Here is a 14380-nt window from a genome sequence, read left to right on the forward strand (position 1 = left end):
GAAGCTATTTATCATGTGCTTGCCAAGGAGCCAATACGTGAAGATAATGCCGCCTTTCAAAGCTTCACTCAACCTATTGAAGGTGTTCATGTGCCGAATCCTCCTGCTCTTGTTGGTCCTCTTGCTGGTGAGCTTCGTCTGCCGCATCGTGCAAACACTGATGCAATAGCCAGCACAATAGCTCACAGGCCTTAGAAGCATGCTCGTGTCCTGAATGACAGAGAGCTTCTTGTATCCCTTCACCAGAAGCAGGATAGGCATCATGACTGGCTGAAGCGCCAGATGCAGAGTCTTCTCATTGATGTCAACCGTATACACAACCTTGCAGCCAAGAACTCATTTGTTGCGCATGAAGCCTGTTGGCGGTCCTGAAAGAGCCTCACAATGCTCTATTCTGAAGACGATCTTCGAACAGATGGCTTCACAGAACGTTTCAACTTTGACTCCAGGCCTCCCCAATCATCAAGTTGGCGTCCAAATCCTTCCCTTGAAGATTCTGACTATTCATATACAGCTCACACTGTTGTTATGCAAGTCATAGATGAAGAGGACGATGCCACTTCACCAGCGATGGCTTGACTGCATCACGATTCTGCATTAGGCCCCTCTGCACCGCCCAACTCCAACGCCGACCCTACTGCCCCAACATCTTCACTGCCTGGGAACGAGTAGAAACTCTATGTCTTCAAACCATTTTGGTCATTACTAACAAAAGGGGGAGAAACATATGAGTTGATACTGAAGGAAATATGCCCTAGAGGCAATAATAAAGTTATTATTTATTTCCTTATATCATGATAAATGTTTATTATTCATGCTAGAATTGTATTAACCGAAAACATAATACATGTGTGAATACATAGACAAACAGAGTGTCACTAGTATGCCTCTACTTGACTAGCTCGTTAATCAAAGATGGTTATGTTTCCTAACCATAGACAAAGAGTTGTTATTTGATTAACGGGCATCATTAGGAGAATGATGTGATTGACCTGACCCATTCCGTTAGCTTAGCACTCGATCGTTTAGTATGTTGCTATTGCTTTCTTCATGACTTATACATGTTCCTATGACTATGAGATTATGCAACTCCCGTTTACCGGAGGAACACTTTGTGTGCTACCAAACGTCACAACGTAACTGGGTGATTATAAAGGAGCTCTACAGGTGTCTCCAAAGGTACATGTTGTGTTGGCGTATTTCGAGATTAGGATTTGTCACTTTGATTGTCGGAGAGGTATCTCTGGGCCCTCTCGGTAATGCACATCACATAAGCCTTGCAAGCATTGCAACTAATGAGTTAGTTGCGAGATGATGTATTACGGAACGAGTAAAGAGACTTGTCGGTAACGAGATTGAACTAGGTATTGAGATACCGACGATTGAATCTCGGGCAAGTAACATACCGATGACAAAGGGAACAACGTATGTTGTTATGTGGTCTGACCAATAAAGATCTTCGTAGAATATGTAGGAGCCAATATGAGCATCCAGGTTCCGCTATTGGTTATTGACCGGAGATGTGTCTCGGTTATGTCTACATTGTTCTCGAACCCGTAGGGTCCGCACGCTTAAGGTTTCGATGACAGTTATATTATGAGTTTATGAGTTTTGATGTACCGAAGGAGTTCGGAGTCCCGGATGAGATCGGGGACATGACGAGGAGTCTCGAAATGGTCGAGAGGTAAAGATCGATATATTGTACGACTATATTCGGACATCGGAAAGGTTCCGAGTGGTTCGGGTATTTTTCGGAGTACCGGGGAGTTACGGGAATACGGGGGAAGAAGTATATGGGCCTTATTGGGCTTTAGGGGAGAAGGGGAGGCAGGCCGCGCGCCCCCCATTGACTAGTCCTAATTGGACTAAGGGGAGGGGCGGCGCCCCCTCCTTCCTTCTCTTCCCTCTTCCCCTTCCTTGTCTCCTACTCCTACTACATGGAAGGACTCCTAGTTGGACTAGGAAAGGGGGAATCCTACTCCCGGTGGGAGTAGGACTCCCCTAGGGCGCGCCATAGAGAGGGCCGACCCTCCCCTCCTCCACTCCTTTATATACGGGGGCAGGGGCACCCCATAGACACACAAGTTGATCTTCGTGATCGTTCTCTTAGCCGTGTGCGGTGCCTCCCTCCACCATAATCCTCGATAATATTGTAGCAGTGCTTAGGCGAAGCCCTGCGATGGTAGAACATCAAGATCGTCACCACGCCGTCGTGCTGACGGAACTCTTCCTCGACAGTTTGCTGGATCGGATTCCGGGCATCGTCATCGAGCTGAACGTGTGCTAGAACTCGGAGGTGCGGTAGTTTCGGTGCTTGATCGGTCGGGCCGTGAAGACGTACGACTACATCAACCGTGTTGTCATAACGCTTCCGCTATCAGTCTACGAGGGTATGTAGACAACACTCTCCCCTCTCGTTGCTAGCTGTTGGGGAATGTAGTAATTTCAAAAAAATTCCTACGCACACGCAAGATCATGGTGATGCATAGCAACGAGAGGGGAGAGTGTGATCTACGTACCCTTGTAGACCGACAGCGGAAGCATTAGCACAACGCGGTTGATGTAGTCGTACGTCTTCACGGCCCGACCGATCAAGCACCAAAACTACGGCACCTCCGAGTTTTAGCACACGTTCAGCTCGATGACGATACTCGGACTCCGATCTAGCAAAGTGTCGGGGAAGAATTCCGTCAGCACGACGGCGTGGTGACGATCTTGATGTTCTACCGTCGCAGGGCTTCGCCTAAGCACCGCTATAATATTATCGAGGATTGTGGTGGAAGGGGGCACCGCACACGGCTAAGAAAATGATCACGTGGATCAACTTGTGTGTGTAGGGGTGCCCCTGCCCCCGTATATAAAGGAGCAAGGGGAGGAAGCCGGCCGGCCCTATTGGCGCGCCAAGGAGGAGTTCTCCTCCTAGTAGGAGTAGGACTCCTACTAGGAGGGGGAAAGGAAGTGGGGAGGGAGAAGGAAAGGGGGGCGCCGCCCCCCCCCCTCTCCTAGTCCAATTCGGACCAGGGGGGGAGGAGGCGCGCAGCCCACCCTGGCCGTCCTTCTCTCTCTCCACTAAGGCCCATATGGCCCATTACTTCTCCCGGGGGGGTTCCGGTAACCCTCCAGCACTCCGGTTTTCTTCGAAATCACCCGGAACATTTCTGGTGTCCGAATATAGCCGTCCAATATATCAATCTTTATGTCTCGACCATTTCAAGACTCCTCGTTATGTCTGTGATCACATCCGGGACTCCAAACTAACTTCGGTACATCAAACTTTTAAACTCATAATATAACTGTCATCGAAACCTTAAGCGTGCGAACCCTACGGGTTCGAGAACAATGTAGACATGACCGAGACATGTCTCCGGTCAATAACCAATAGCGGAACCTGGATGCTCATATTGGCTCCCACATATTCTACGAAGATCTTTATCGGTCAGACTGCATAACAACATACGTTGTTCCCTTTGTCATCGGTATGTTACTTGCCCGAGATTCGATCGTCGGTATCTCAATACCTAGTTCAATCTCATTACCGGCAAGTCTCTTTACTCGTTTCGTAATACATCATCTCGCAACTAACTCATTAGTTGCAATGCTTGCAAGGCTTATGTGATGTGCATTACCGAGAGGGCCCAGACATACCTCTCCGACAATCAGAGTGACAAATCCTAATCTCGAAATACGCCAACCCAACATTTACCTTTGGAGACACCTATAGAGCTCCTTTATAATCACCCAGTTACGTTGTGACGTTTGGTAGCACACAAAGTGTTCCTCCGGCAAATGGGAGTTGCATAATCTCATAGTCATAGGAACATGTATAAGTCATGAAGAAAGCAATAGCAACATACTAAACGATCGGGTGCTAAGCTAATGGAATGGGTCATGTCAATCACATCATTCTCCTAATAATGTGATCCCGTTAATCAAATGACAACACATGTCTATGGTTAGGAAACATAACCATCTTTGATTAACGAGCTAGTCAAGTAGAGGCATACTAGTGACGTTTAGTTTGTCTATGTATTCACACAAGTATTATGTTTCCGGATAATACAATTCTAGCATGAATAATAAACATTTATCATGATATAAGGAAATAAAATAATAACATTATTATTGCCTCTAGGGCATATTTCCTTCAGTCTCCCACTTGCACTAGAGTCAATAATCTAGATTACACAGTAATGATTCTAACACCCATGGAGCTTTGGTGCTGATCATGTTTTGCTCGTGGAAGAGTCTTAGTCAACGGGTCTGCAACATTCAGATCCGTATGTATCTTGCAAATCTCTATGTCTCCCACCTGGACTAGATCCCGGATGGAATTGAAGCGTCTCTTGATGTGCTTGTTTCTCTTGTGAAATCTGGATTCCTTTGCCAAGGCAACTGCACCAGTATTGTCACAAAAGATTTTCATTGGACCCGATGCACTAGGTATGACACCTAGATCGGATATGAACTCCTTCATCCAGACTCCTTCGTTTGCTGCTTCCGAAGCAGCTATGTACTCCGCTTCACATGTAGATCCCACCACAACGCTTTGTTTAGAACTGCACCAACTGACAGCTCCACCGTTTAATGTAAACACGTATCCGGTTTGCGATTTAGAATCGTCCGGATCAGTGTCAAAGCTTGCATCAACGTAACCATTTACGATGAGCTCTTTGTCACCTCCATATATGAGAAACATATCCTTAGTCCTTTTAAGGTATTTCAGGATGTTCTTGACCGCTGTCCAGTGATCCACTCTTGGATTACTTTGGTACCTCCCTGCTAGACTTATAGCAAGACACACATCAGGTCTGGTACACAGCATTGCATACATGATAGATCCTATGGCTGAAGCATAGGGGACATCTTTCATTTTCTCTCTATCTTCTGCATTGGTCGGGCATTGAGTCCTACTCAATTTCACACCTTGTAACACAGGCAAGAATCCTTTCTTTGCTTGATCCATTTTGAACTTCTTCAAAATTTTGTCAAGGTATGTGCTTTGTGAAAGTCCAATTAAACATCTTGATCTATCTCTATAGATCTTAATTGTAACATCCCAAATTTCCAATTTGGAATGTTATACATTAGATCATCTATGCATATCATATTTTATTTTGCATTTTGGTTGATCCTAGAAATTCTACGCAACTCAATGACCCACGGAGAGAGTTGGGGATTTCGTTATTTTCATATTTGAGTTTTCTCAAATTTTGAGAATAGGATCGTTTGATTTTATTTATTTTATCATCAATTATTTCTATTACAAAAATATGAGAGAGGGAATAAAATGACTTTCCCAAAATAAAGAAATATTGAGGATTTAATAATAAAATCAAATAAGATTTTATTTTGGAGTTTTTTGGTGTTTTATTTGAATTTAGGAAAAATGTGCGTTTTTCAAAATTGCATTTAGGTCCCAAATAAATGTTCACCTTGTGTGGCTTGATTTTAGAAGCCCGTGAAAATTTATTTCAGAATTTTTGGAGTCCGTTTAGTATTTCTTTTGTTTTCTTCCGAGCGAAATTAAAAAAAAGTGAACCAACCTAACCGGGCCGTGTCCGTCCGGGACTCTGGCCCGGCAGGCTTTATAAGCCGGGGCAGCCCACCCGGGCAAACCCTAGCCCCGAGCCGCCCGAGCCGCCCCGCCCCGCCTGCACCGCCGCCGCCGCCCGCCCGCCTGCCCCGCCGCCGCCCCCATCCGCGGCCGCCGGTGCCGCCGCCGCGCCGCCTCGCCACCGCCGCCGCACGCTCGCCGAGGTTCGCCGCCGCCTCGAAATCCGCGCCGTTTTTTTTCTTCGAAAAACCGTTCGGTTTTTCCATCGGTTTTTTTAGATTCGGTTTTTTTAATAGATCGGTTTTTCCGGTTTATTTAAATAGTGAGCGTTCGTTCGTTCATTCGTTCTAGTGAACGTTCGTCGTTTTTCTTTTTCTCGGATTAAATCCACGATTTTTCTGATCGCGATTCCTGATCCGATTTTCGTTTTAGTATAACTTTTCGCTCGTTTATCGGAATCAGGCGATTCTAGCGCCTGGAGTTTCGTCTCGAAACCCTCTATCCGTTTAACCAACTTAAACAAGATTTTGCTACTGTAAAATTTGCCCTAGATCCAGATTAGTAGAACGAAGTTGTTTTCTTTCGCCGTTTGACTTTCGTTGCTTCGTTCGATTTGATTTTTTTTTGCCAACCGGAGTTCTTAAGTTGAACCTTCTGGTTAGTTCTCTTATTTGAGTTTTACCCGTGTATTAGATGAGTACTTATTGTATGCTTGTTTGTTTGTCTACGATAGAGTACCCGGAGTGCGCCGCTTGTTACTTCGAATCGCTAGGTTTCGCGGATCATCAGCAAGGCAAGTAACACTTTGATCATACCTTTTCTACTACCCAGTTTTATTGCATTAGATCAAATCCTCACACATTGCATGATTAGGATCTAATTAAATTGTGGGATGGGAAGTAGATGAGGTAGTACCTATTACCTGTTTATTATCAAACCTTTGGGAGTTACTTCTGCATTTGCTTATTATGCCATGCTATGCTAGTAGACGTGGATTGGGTGAGTTATATCCATGACAGATGTGAGTTTTGTTAATTAATGGTTTATCTAAGGTGGCAACTTAAACACACATCTGGGTGGATTGAGGCACCTGGGTATTCCAGGACTTGCCTGTTTTCTTTTGGACCTCCACCCAGGCTCAAAGGGATTATGAGACTATTCATACTAGAAACTTCCGTGTGCAGCCACAAGCTATTATGGGCTCTAGCATAGTTGACTAAGTTGTGCGAACTCATACAGTAGTAGACTAGTAGATGTAGGGGATGTAGGTGGTACGGTCTACCCGATCGTAAGGTGCTAGCGCTTCTGAAAGACTATGTCTCGGTCATCCGTCTTCTCAAACATCATGTAGTGCGAGAAACCAAACGGAGGCGATCGAGTCTTGTGGGGAAAAGTGCGCAAACCTCTGCAGAGTGTAATAAACTAATCATGGTTAGCCGTGTCCCCGATTATGGACATCTTGAGTATCTAGTACCTGGATTATCATGTGAATCTCAACATGTTACCCTAAATTAATTTTGTTGGGCTTTGTTTAATGATGATGCTTAATTGGGATTGAGAATGCTGTCAACCATTCTCAATGTTTAACAACTACCATGATAGTAATTAAATTTATTCCTTTGAAGTAGGGAAAAATTGGCTTTACGCAAAACTGTAACCATAGAGCTTTCCACCAGCCAAATATGCATATAGTATAGCTGTTTCATTCCATTATTCTCTATGTGTTACCTTGCCAGCATATTCCATGTGCTGACCCATTTCGGGCTGCAACGTTAATGTTGCAGACTTTTCAGACGATGATTAAGGAGTTTTTAGGTCGTGGTTCTATACTCAGTGATGTCGTTGGAGTTGATGGACTCACTTATCTTCCAAGCCTTCCGTTGTTATCGTTATTAGATGGCCTTAAGCCATATTTATTGTAATAAGTTCTCTATGGAGACACTCAATGTAATAAGTGTGTGATTGCTACTCTGTTATAAATCCTCCGAGTACTGTGTGGTGTCAGCAGTACTGATCCAGGGATGACACCAGAGCACAAAGATCAGACTGTTTGAGGTCTGGTCGCTACAGAGATGGTATCAGAGCACACGCTGACTGTCCACTAAGCTAAAGACCTAGATCACTATCCATTCTCTTCTCTTCTGACTTCTCATCTTTTCTACTCATTTAGGATGGTGGATGCAAGGAACAAGTTCACGCAACCGGATGAAGATACACCCTTTGGACGTCACCTGAAGGAAGTCACTAGATACCTGAATATAGGAGTACCAAGCTTCACAGGCACCTACAACGCCACTTTACCTGAAGAAGAGCGCTGGATGATTCAAGTACAAGTTCCAGGAAGGACGTTCATGCCAGTCACTGAGCCCATAGAGTTTTCTTTTGATGCACCAACTTGGAGTCTAGGAAAGAGCATGGCAGCTCACATCGCCATGGGACGCATTGGAGAATTCTACCGCAATGATCTCAAGGATACTATCTACCAGATTTGTGGGTGCCTAGATGAACACTAGGAGATGATCAGCACCAGGAAGGATAGATCAATCGCAGCTTTTATCCAGGAGCTAAACCAGCACATTCGACGACAGGAGAACCAGATGTGCGCCGACATGATAGATCTGAAGAAGGCAAGGACAAGAATCAAGGAACTGGAGGAAGAACTCAAGGCTACACGTGAAGATTATGAAGAGGAAATTGAAGTATTGGTGGAGAAGAATGACAACCTGATCAAGAAGATTGGAATATTTATGGGAGGCCCTACACCAGTAGATGAAGACGAAGAACCCAAGGAGATTAGCCCGGAAGACTACATCATCATCGACGACACCGACTCGGATCTAGATAGTAGCAATTATGACTATGTTGATGAAGCTGGAGCAGATATCATGGAGTCTGCAACCGAAGAATATTTCTAGTAGACCGCCTCATCAGTAGTAGTAGTCCACCATGTAAATATAGTAGTCCGAGCACTTTTGCGATAGATAGATCGATTGTATGCCCTTGTTTGATTGAATGAAGTGAATTGTTTGCTTTTGGCTCATGTGCATATGGGTAGTGTTTTCTCTTTAGACCCCCTCTATTCTTACATCTCATCTTTTCTAAACCCTCAGATGCCTCCGTGACGTGACCCCAGATTTGCCTTTCCACCGGAGCTCACTCAGTTGATCCAGCAGCAGAACACATTGATGCAGTTGCTAGCTCAGAATTAGAATCAGGGGAACAACAACAACCCACCACCACCACCTGTTGATCACTTAGCCCGATTTCTTAGGCTAAATCCACCGGTGTTTTCCAGTAGCACCGAGCCGATAGTAGCAGATGATTGGCTCCGCAAGACAGCTAGGGAGTTGACCACAGCAGGATGTACGGATGCGGAGAAGGTGAAGTTTGCCACACATCAGCTAGAAGGACCCGCGGCATTATGGTGGGAGAATTTCACAGCCACTTTTCCAGTCGACACTGTCACATGGGACCAGTTTCAGCAGGCTTTTCGTACTGTCCATGTTTCAGCAGGAGCTATGGCCATGAAGAAGCGTGAGTTTCGCAACTTGCGCCAAGGAGGACGGACAGTTGGCCAGTATGTGGAGGACTTTAGTAAGTTAGCACGTTATGCACCAGATGACGTTGCTATGGATGCAGCTAAGCAGGAGAAGTTTCTGGAAGGACTGAGTGATGAGTTGAGCATGCAGTTGGTGGTAGCAACCTTCAACAACTACCAGGAGTTGGTAGACCGTGCTCTTATGATTGAAGGCAAGCAGCAGCAAATTGAGAATCGCAAGAGGAAGTATGGACAAGGAAAGTACAATTCAGGAGCTCAGCAGAAGCCACGTTTTACCCCTAGACTGGGAGGACATTTTCAGCATACCCATGGAGGAGGTAGCTAGCACAATCACAATGGCACCAAGAATGGAAATGGCAATGGAGGAAGCAACGGCCAGAATCGCACCAACCCATCAACCCCATCCAAGAAGGACCTGAGCCAAGTCACTTGCTTTAAGTGTCAGAAGACCAGACATTATGCCAATGAATGTCCTGAAGGCCAAAATGGCAATGGAAGTTCTGGGAAGAAGCCGAACCCTTTCAACAGGGGACAGGTGAACCACGTTAGCGTGGAGGAGGTTGAAGCACAGCCCGATGCAGTAATAGGTAAGTTTCTGGTTAAGTCATTTACTGCACTCGTTCTTTTTGATATTGGTGCATCGCATTCATACATCTCAAGGGGATTTGTGGATAAGTATAACCTATCAACCCAAGCCCTTAGGTCACCCATTTTAGTAACCTCGCCTGGAGCAGAGTATGTGGCTAGTCTATGGTGTGATCAGTTACCATTAAGGATTGGTAACTATGTTTTTCCCTCAGACCTAATAGTATTGGAATCCCAAGGATTGGATGTGATATTAGGCATGGATTGGTTATCAAAGTATGAAGGGAATATTGAATGTGCTAGTAAGTCAATTTTGCTTACCACCCTAGAAGGGAGAAGGATCAAGTATGTATCCCGGCATGTGCCAAAGAGGACTCAAGTAAATTGCCTAACAGGAGTTGTGCAGGAGGAAGTACCAGTGGTAAGGGATTTTCCTGAAGTATTTCCAGAGGAGTTGCCAGGCATGCCACCCGATAGAGATATTGAGTTTTTGATTGAGCTATTGCCAGGCACAGGGCCAATATCAAAGAGACCATATAGGATGCCAGCAAAGGATTTGGTGGAAATTAAGAAGCAGATTAAGGAGTTACTGGGTAAGGGATATATTCGCCCAAGTTCTTCGCCTTGGGGATCGCCCGTACTACTAGTGGAGAAGAAAGATGGATCATTAAGGATGGTTGTTGATTATCGAGGATTGAATGAAGTAACGATCAAGAACAAGTACCCCACTACCAATGATTAATGATCCATTTGATCGATTGCAAGGAGCTAAGGTATTTTCCATGATCGATCTACGATCAGGATACCACCAATTGAAGATTCGAGAACAGGATATTCCGAAGACAGCTTTTACCACCAGGTATGGGCTATATGAGTATACCGTTATGTCATTTGGTCTGACTAACGCACCTGCCTATTTTATGAACATGATGAACAAAGTGTTTATGGAGTTTTTGGATAAGTTCGTCGTAGTGTTCATTGATGATATCCTGGTTTATTCGAAGAATGAAGAGGAACATTAGGAGCATTTGCGTTTGGTACTTGGAAAGCTCAGAGAACATCAATTATATGCCAAGTTCAGCAAATGTGAGTTTTGGTTGAAGGAAGTAGGATTCCTCGGACACGTTATATCTGGAGAAGGTATAGCAGTAGATCCCACTAAAGTTGTGTAACACCCCGGATGTGATTTACCCAATATGTACTCCAACTCTTGCCGTTTCCGGCGTTAAGTTATTTTATTTTCTCAGGTTTGGGTTTTTGTCTCCGTGTGTTGTTATCGTTGTCATGCATCTCATATCATGTCATCATGTGCATTGCATTTGCATACATGTTCATCTCATGCATTCGAGCATTTTCCCCGTTGTCCGTTTTGCATTCCGGCGCTTCGTTCTCCTCCGGTGGTCATTTCTACCTTTCTTTCGTGTGTGGGGATTAAACATTTCCGGATTGGACTGAGTCTTGCCAAGCGGCCTTGATTTACTACCGGTAGACCGCCTGTCAAGTTTCGTACCATTTGGACTTCGTTTGATGCTCCAACGGTTAACCGAGGGACCGAAAAGGCCTCGTGTGTGTTGCAGCCCAACACCCCTCCAATTTGGCCCAAAACCCACCAAAAGCCTCTCCATCATCTAGAGCGTTCGATCACGATCGCGTGGCCGAAAACCGCACCACATTTGGACACTCCTAGCTCCCTCTATGCCTATATATACCTCCCCCATTCCAAATTCCGGATCTCCCCGTCCAAACCATAAAAAAACCACCTCGAGCCGGCCGGACACGTCCGTCCCCGCCTCCGGCCAACCGGGGCGCGCCATGTGGCCATCGCCGCCTTCCTCCGCCGCCGGCCCGGGAGGCCCGAACCGGGCCCCCTAGGCCCATCGCAGCCACCGTCGCCCTTCTCCTTCTCCATCGCCTCCCGTCGCCTCGCCCGATCCACCTCTGCCACGGATCCGCCGCCCCGCCGCCGTCCAAGGTCACCGCCGGCGCCGCCCGACCGACCCGCGCCGCCCGCCGCCTTTACGCTCGCCCGCCGTCCTCGACGCCGACCGCCGCCGCGGCTCACCTCGCCGGCGTCCGCCTCCCCAAGACCCGGCCGGCCCTTCCCCGGCGGCCTCGAGCTCGAACTCCGGCGGTCTCCCCGTCCAACTCCGGCGAAGATCCCCCGGTGAACCTCGGGAACCACGCCTCAGATCCAGATCCGGATATTTCGGGTTGACTTTTTGCCCCCGTTTCCAGTAATTTTTGCATACTTCATCGTGCCGTAACTCCTCATCCGTAGCTCCGTTTTTGCATCCTGCATCGCATCCCGCATAGCATACCATCTTTGCATCATATTGTTTGAGATTTGCACATGGTTGATTGTGTTCCGTTTGCTTGTTTGTCTTGTTTGGGTAGAGCCGGGAGATGAGTTCGCTAACGAGGAGCCCGTTGAGTTTGCTTTCAAGGATCCAGTCAACTCTGACAACTTTGCAGGCAAGATGATCATACCCTCGAAATCACTACTATCTTTGCTTTGCTAGATGCTCGCTCCTTTGCTATGCCTATGCTACGATGCCTACCACTTGCTTATCATGCCTCCTAAATTGCCTTGTCAAACCTCTAACCCCCATGTCCTAGCAAACCGTTGATTGGCTATGTTACCGCTTTGCTCAGCCCCTCTTATAGCGTTGCTAGTTGCAGGTGAAGATTGGAGTCCGTTCCTTGTTGGAACATTATTTACTTGTTGGGATATCATTATATTATCTTGTTATCTTAATGCATCTATATACTTGGTAAAGGGTGGAAGGCTCGGCCTCTCGCCTAGTGTTTTGTTCCACTCTTGCCGCCCTAGTTTCCATCATATCGGTGTTATGTTCCCGGATTTTGCGTTCCTTACGCGGTTGGGTGATAATGGGAACCCCTTGATAGTTCACCTTGATTAAAGCTTTTTCAGTAATGCCCCACCTTGGTTTTATCATTTGCCACCTAGCCTCTTTTTCCCTTGGGTTTCCGGAGCCCGAGGGTCATCTTATTTAAACCCCCCCGGGCCAGTGCTCCTCTGAGTGTTGGTCCGACCGAGTAGACTGCGGGGCCACCTCAGGGCAACTTGAGGGTTGGTTTTACTCGTAGGATGTCTCATCTAAGTGTGCCCTGAGAACGAGATATGTGCAGCTCCTATCGGGATTTGTCGGCACATTCGGGCGGTGTTGCTGGATTTGTTTTAACTTGTCGAAGTGTCTTGTAGAACCGGGATAGCGAGTCTGATCGGAATGTCTCGGGAGAAGGTCTATTCCTTCGTTGACCATGAGAGCTTGTCGTGGGCTAAGTTGGGACTCCCCTGCAGGGATTTGAACTTTCGAAAGCCGTGCCCGCGGTTATGGGCAGATGGGAATTTGTTAATGTCCGGTTGTAGATAACTTGAACCTTAACTTAATTAAAATGAATCAACAGTGTGAGTTACCGTGATGGTCTCTTCTCGGCGGAGTCCAGGAAGTGAACACGGTGTTGGAGTAATGCTTGCCACAGGTTGCCCTCTAGTTACTCGTTCACGCTTTGCCTCCTCTTCTCGCTCTCTTTTGCGAACAGGATAGCCACCATATATGCTAGTCGCTTGTTGCAGCTCCACATATTTTCCTTGCCTTACCTATTAAGCTTAAATAGTCTTGATCGCGAGGGTGCGAGATTGCTGAGTCCCTGTGGCTCACAGATTACTTCCAAACCAGATGCAGGGCCTGATGATTCCGCTCCAGATGGCGCGCTTGAGCTCAAGTGGGAGTTCGACGAGGACTCTCAACGATACTACGTGTCTTTCCCTGATGATCAGTAGTGGTGCCCAGTTGGGGTGATCGGGACCGTGTCGCATGTTGGGTTATCTTTTATTTTGGCGCCGTAGTCGGGCCATGAGTGTTTGAATGTTGTAATGTTATTTATGCACTTTGATTGACGTGGCGAGTGTAAGCCAACTATGTATCTCTCCCCTTTATTATTTATTTTACATGGGATGTTGTGAAGATTGCCTAACTTGCGACATTGCTTTCAATGCGGTTATGTCTCTAAGTCGTGCCTCGACACGTGGGAGCTATAGCCGCATCGAGGGCGTTACAAGATGGTATCAGAGCCTTCCCCAACCTTAGGAGCCCCCATTGCTTGATCGTTTTTAGCGGCCGAGTTGAGTCTAGAAAAATGTTTTGAGTCATTTAGGAATTATATATCGGAGAGTTTAGGAATTCTTTTTACTTCCCAGTCTCCTCATCGCTCTGGTAAGGCATCCTGACGTAGAGTTTTGACTCTTCTCTTCTCAAATTTCACTAAAAAAAATTTAGGATCGCGCGGGTATCTTGGAATCGTTTCGATGGTTTTGTGACGAGAACATTGTCTTGGTACCTCCTGTCAGGGGTTTTGTGGCAGTGTCCCGGGGAGTTGAGCTCCGAGGTGTTGTCCTCATAAATTTTATCGTTACAGTTCTGGAATACCTGAGTTTAGTATGCCGACATCGAAAACCTCTTTTATGCAGTTCGTTGGTGAGATAACCTCGACGCCACCCAGTACTGGGGCGGGAGTTCGGGAGTATCGCCATAACTTGTATAACGGATGCTTTTCGAAGGTTGAGGTAGATGGTTTCCGAAGTTTTTCTCGGTTATGTGTTGAAGGATGGATACAGCTGGATGTAGGATTTGCTAGATTTGGGTGAGATATTATGCTTC

This window comes from Triticum urartu, chromosome 6, assembly GCF_003073215.2.
Source record: "Triticum urartu cultivar G1812 chromosome 6, Tu2.1, whole genome shotgun sequence".
Lineage (NCBI taxonomy): Eukaryota > Viridiplantae > Streptophyta > Magnoliopsida > Poales > Poaceae > Triticum > Triticum urartu.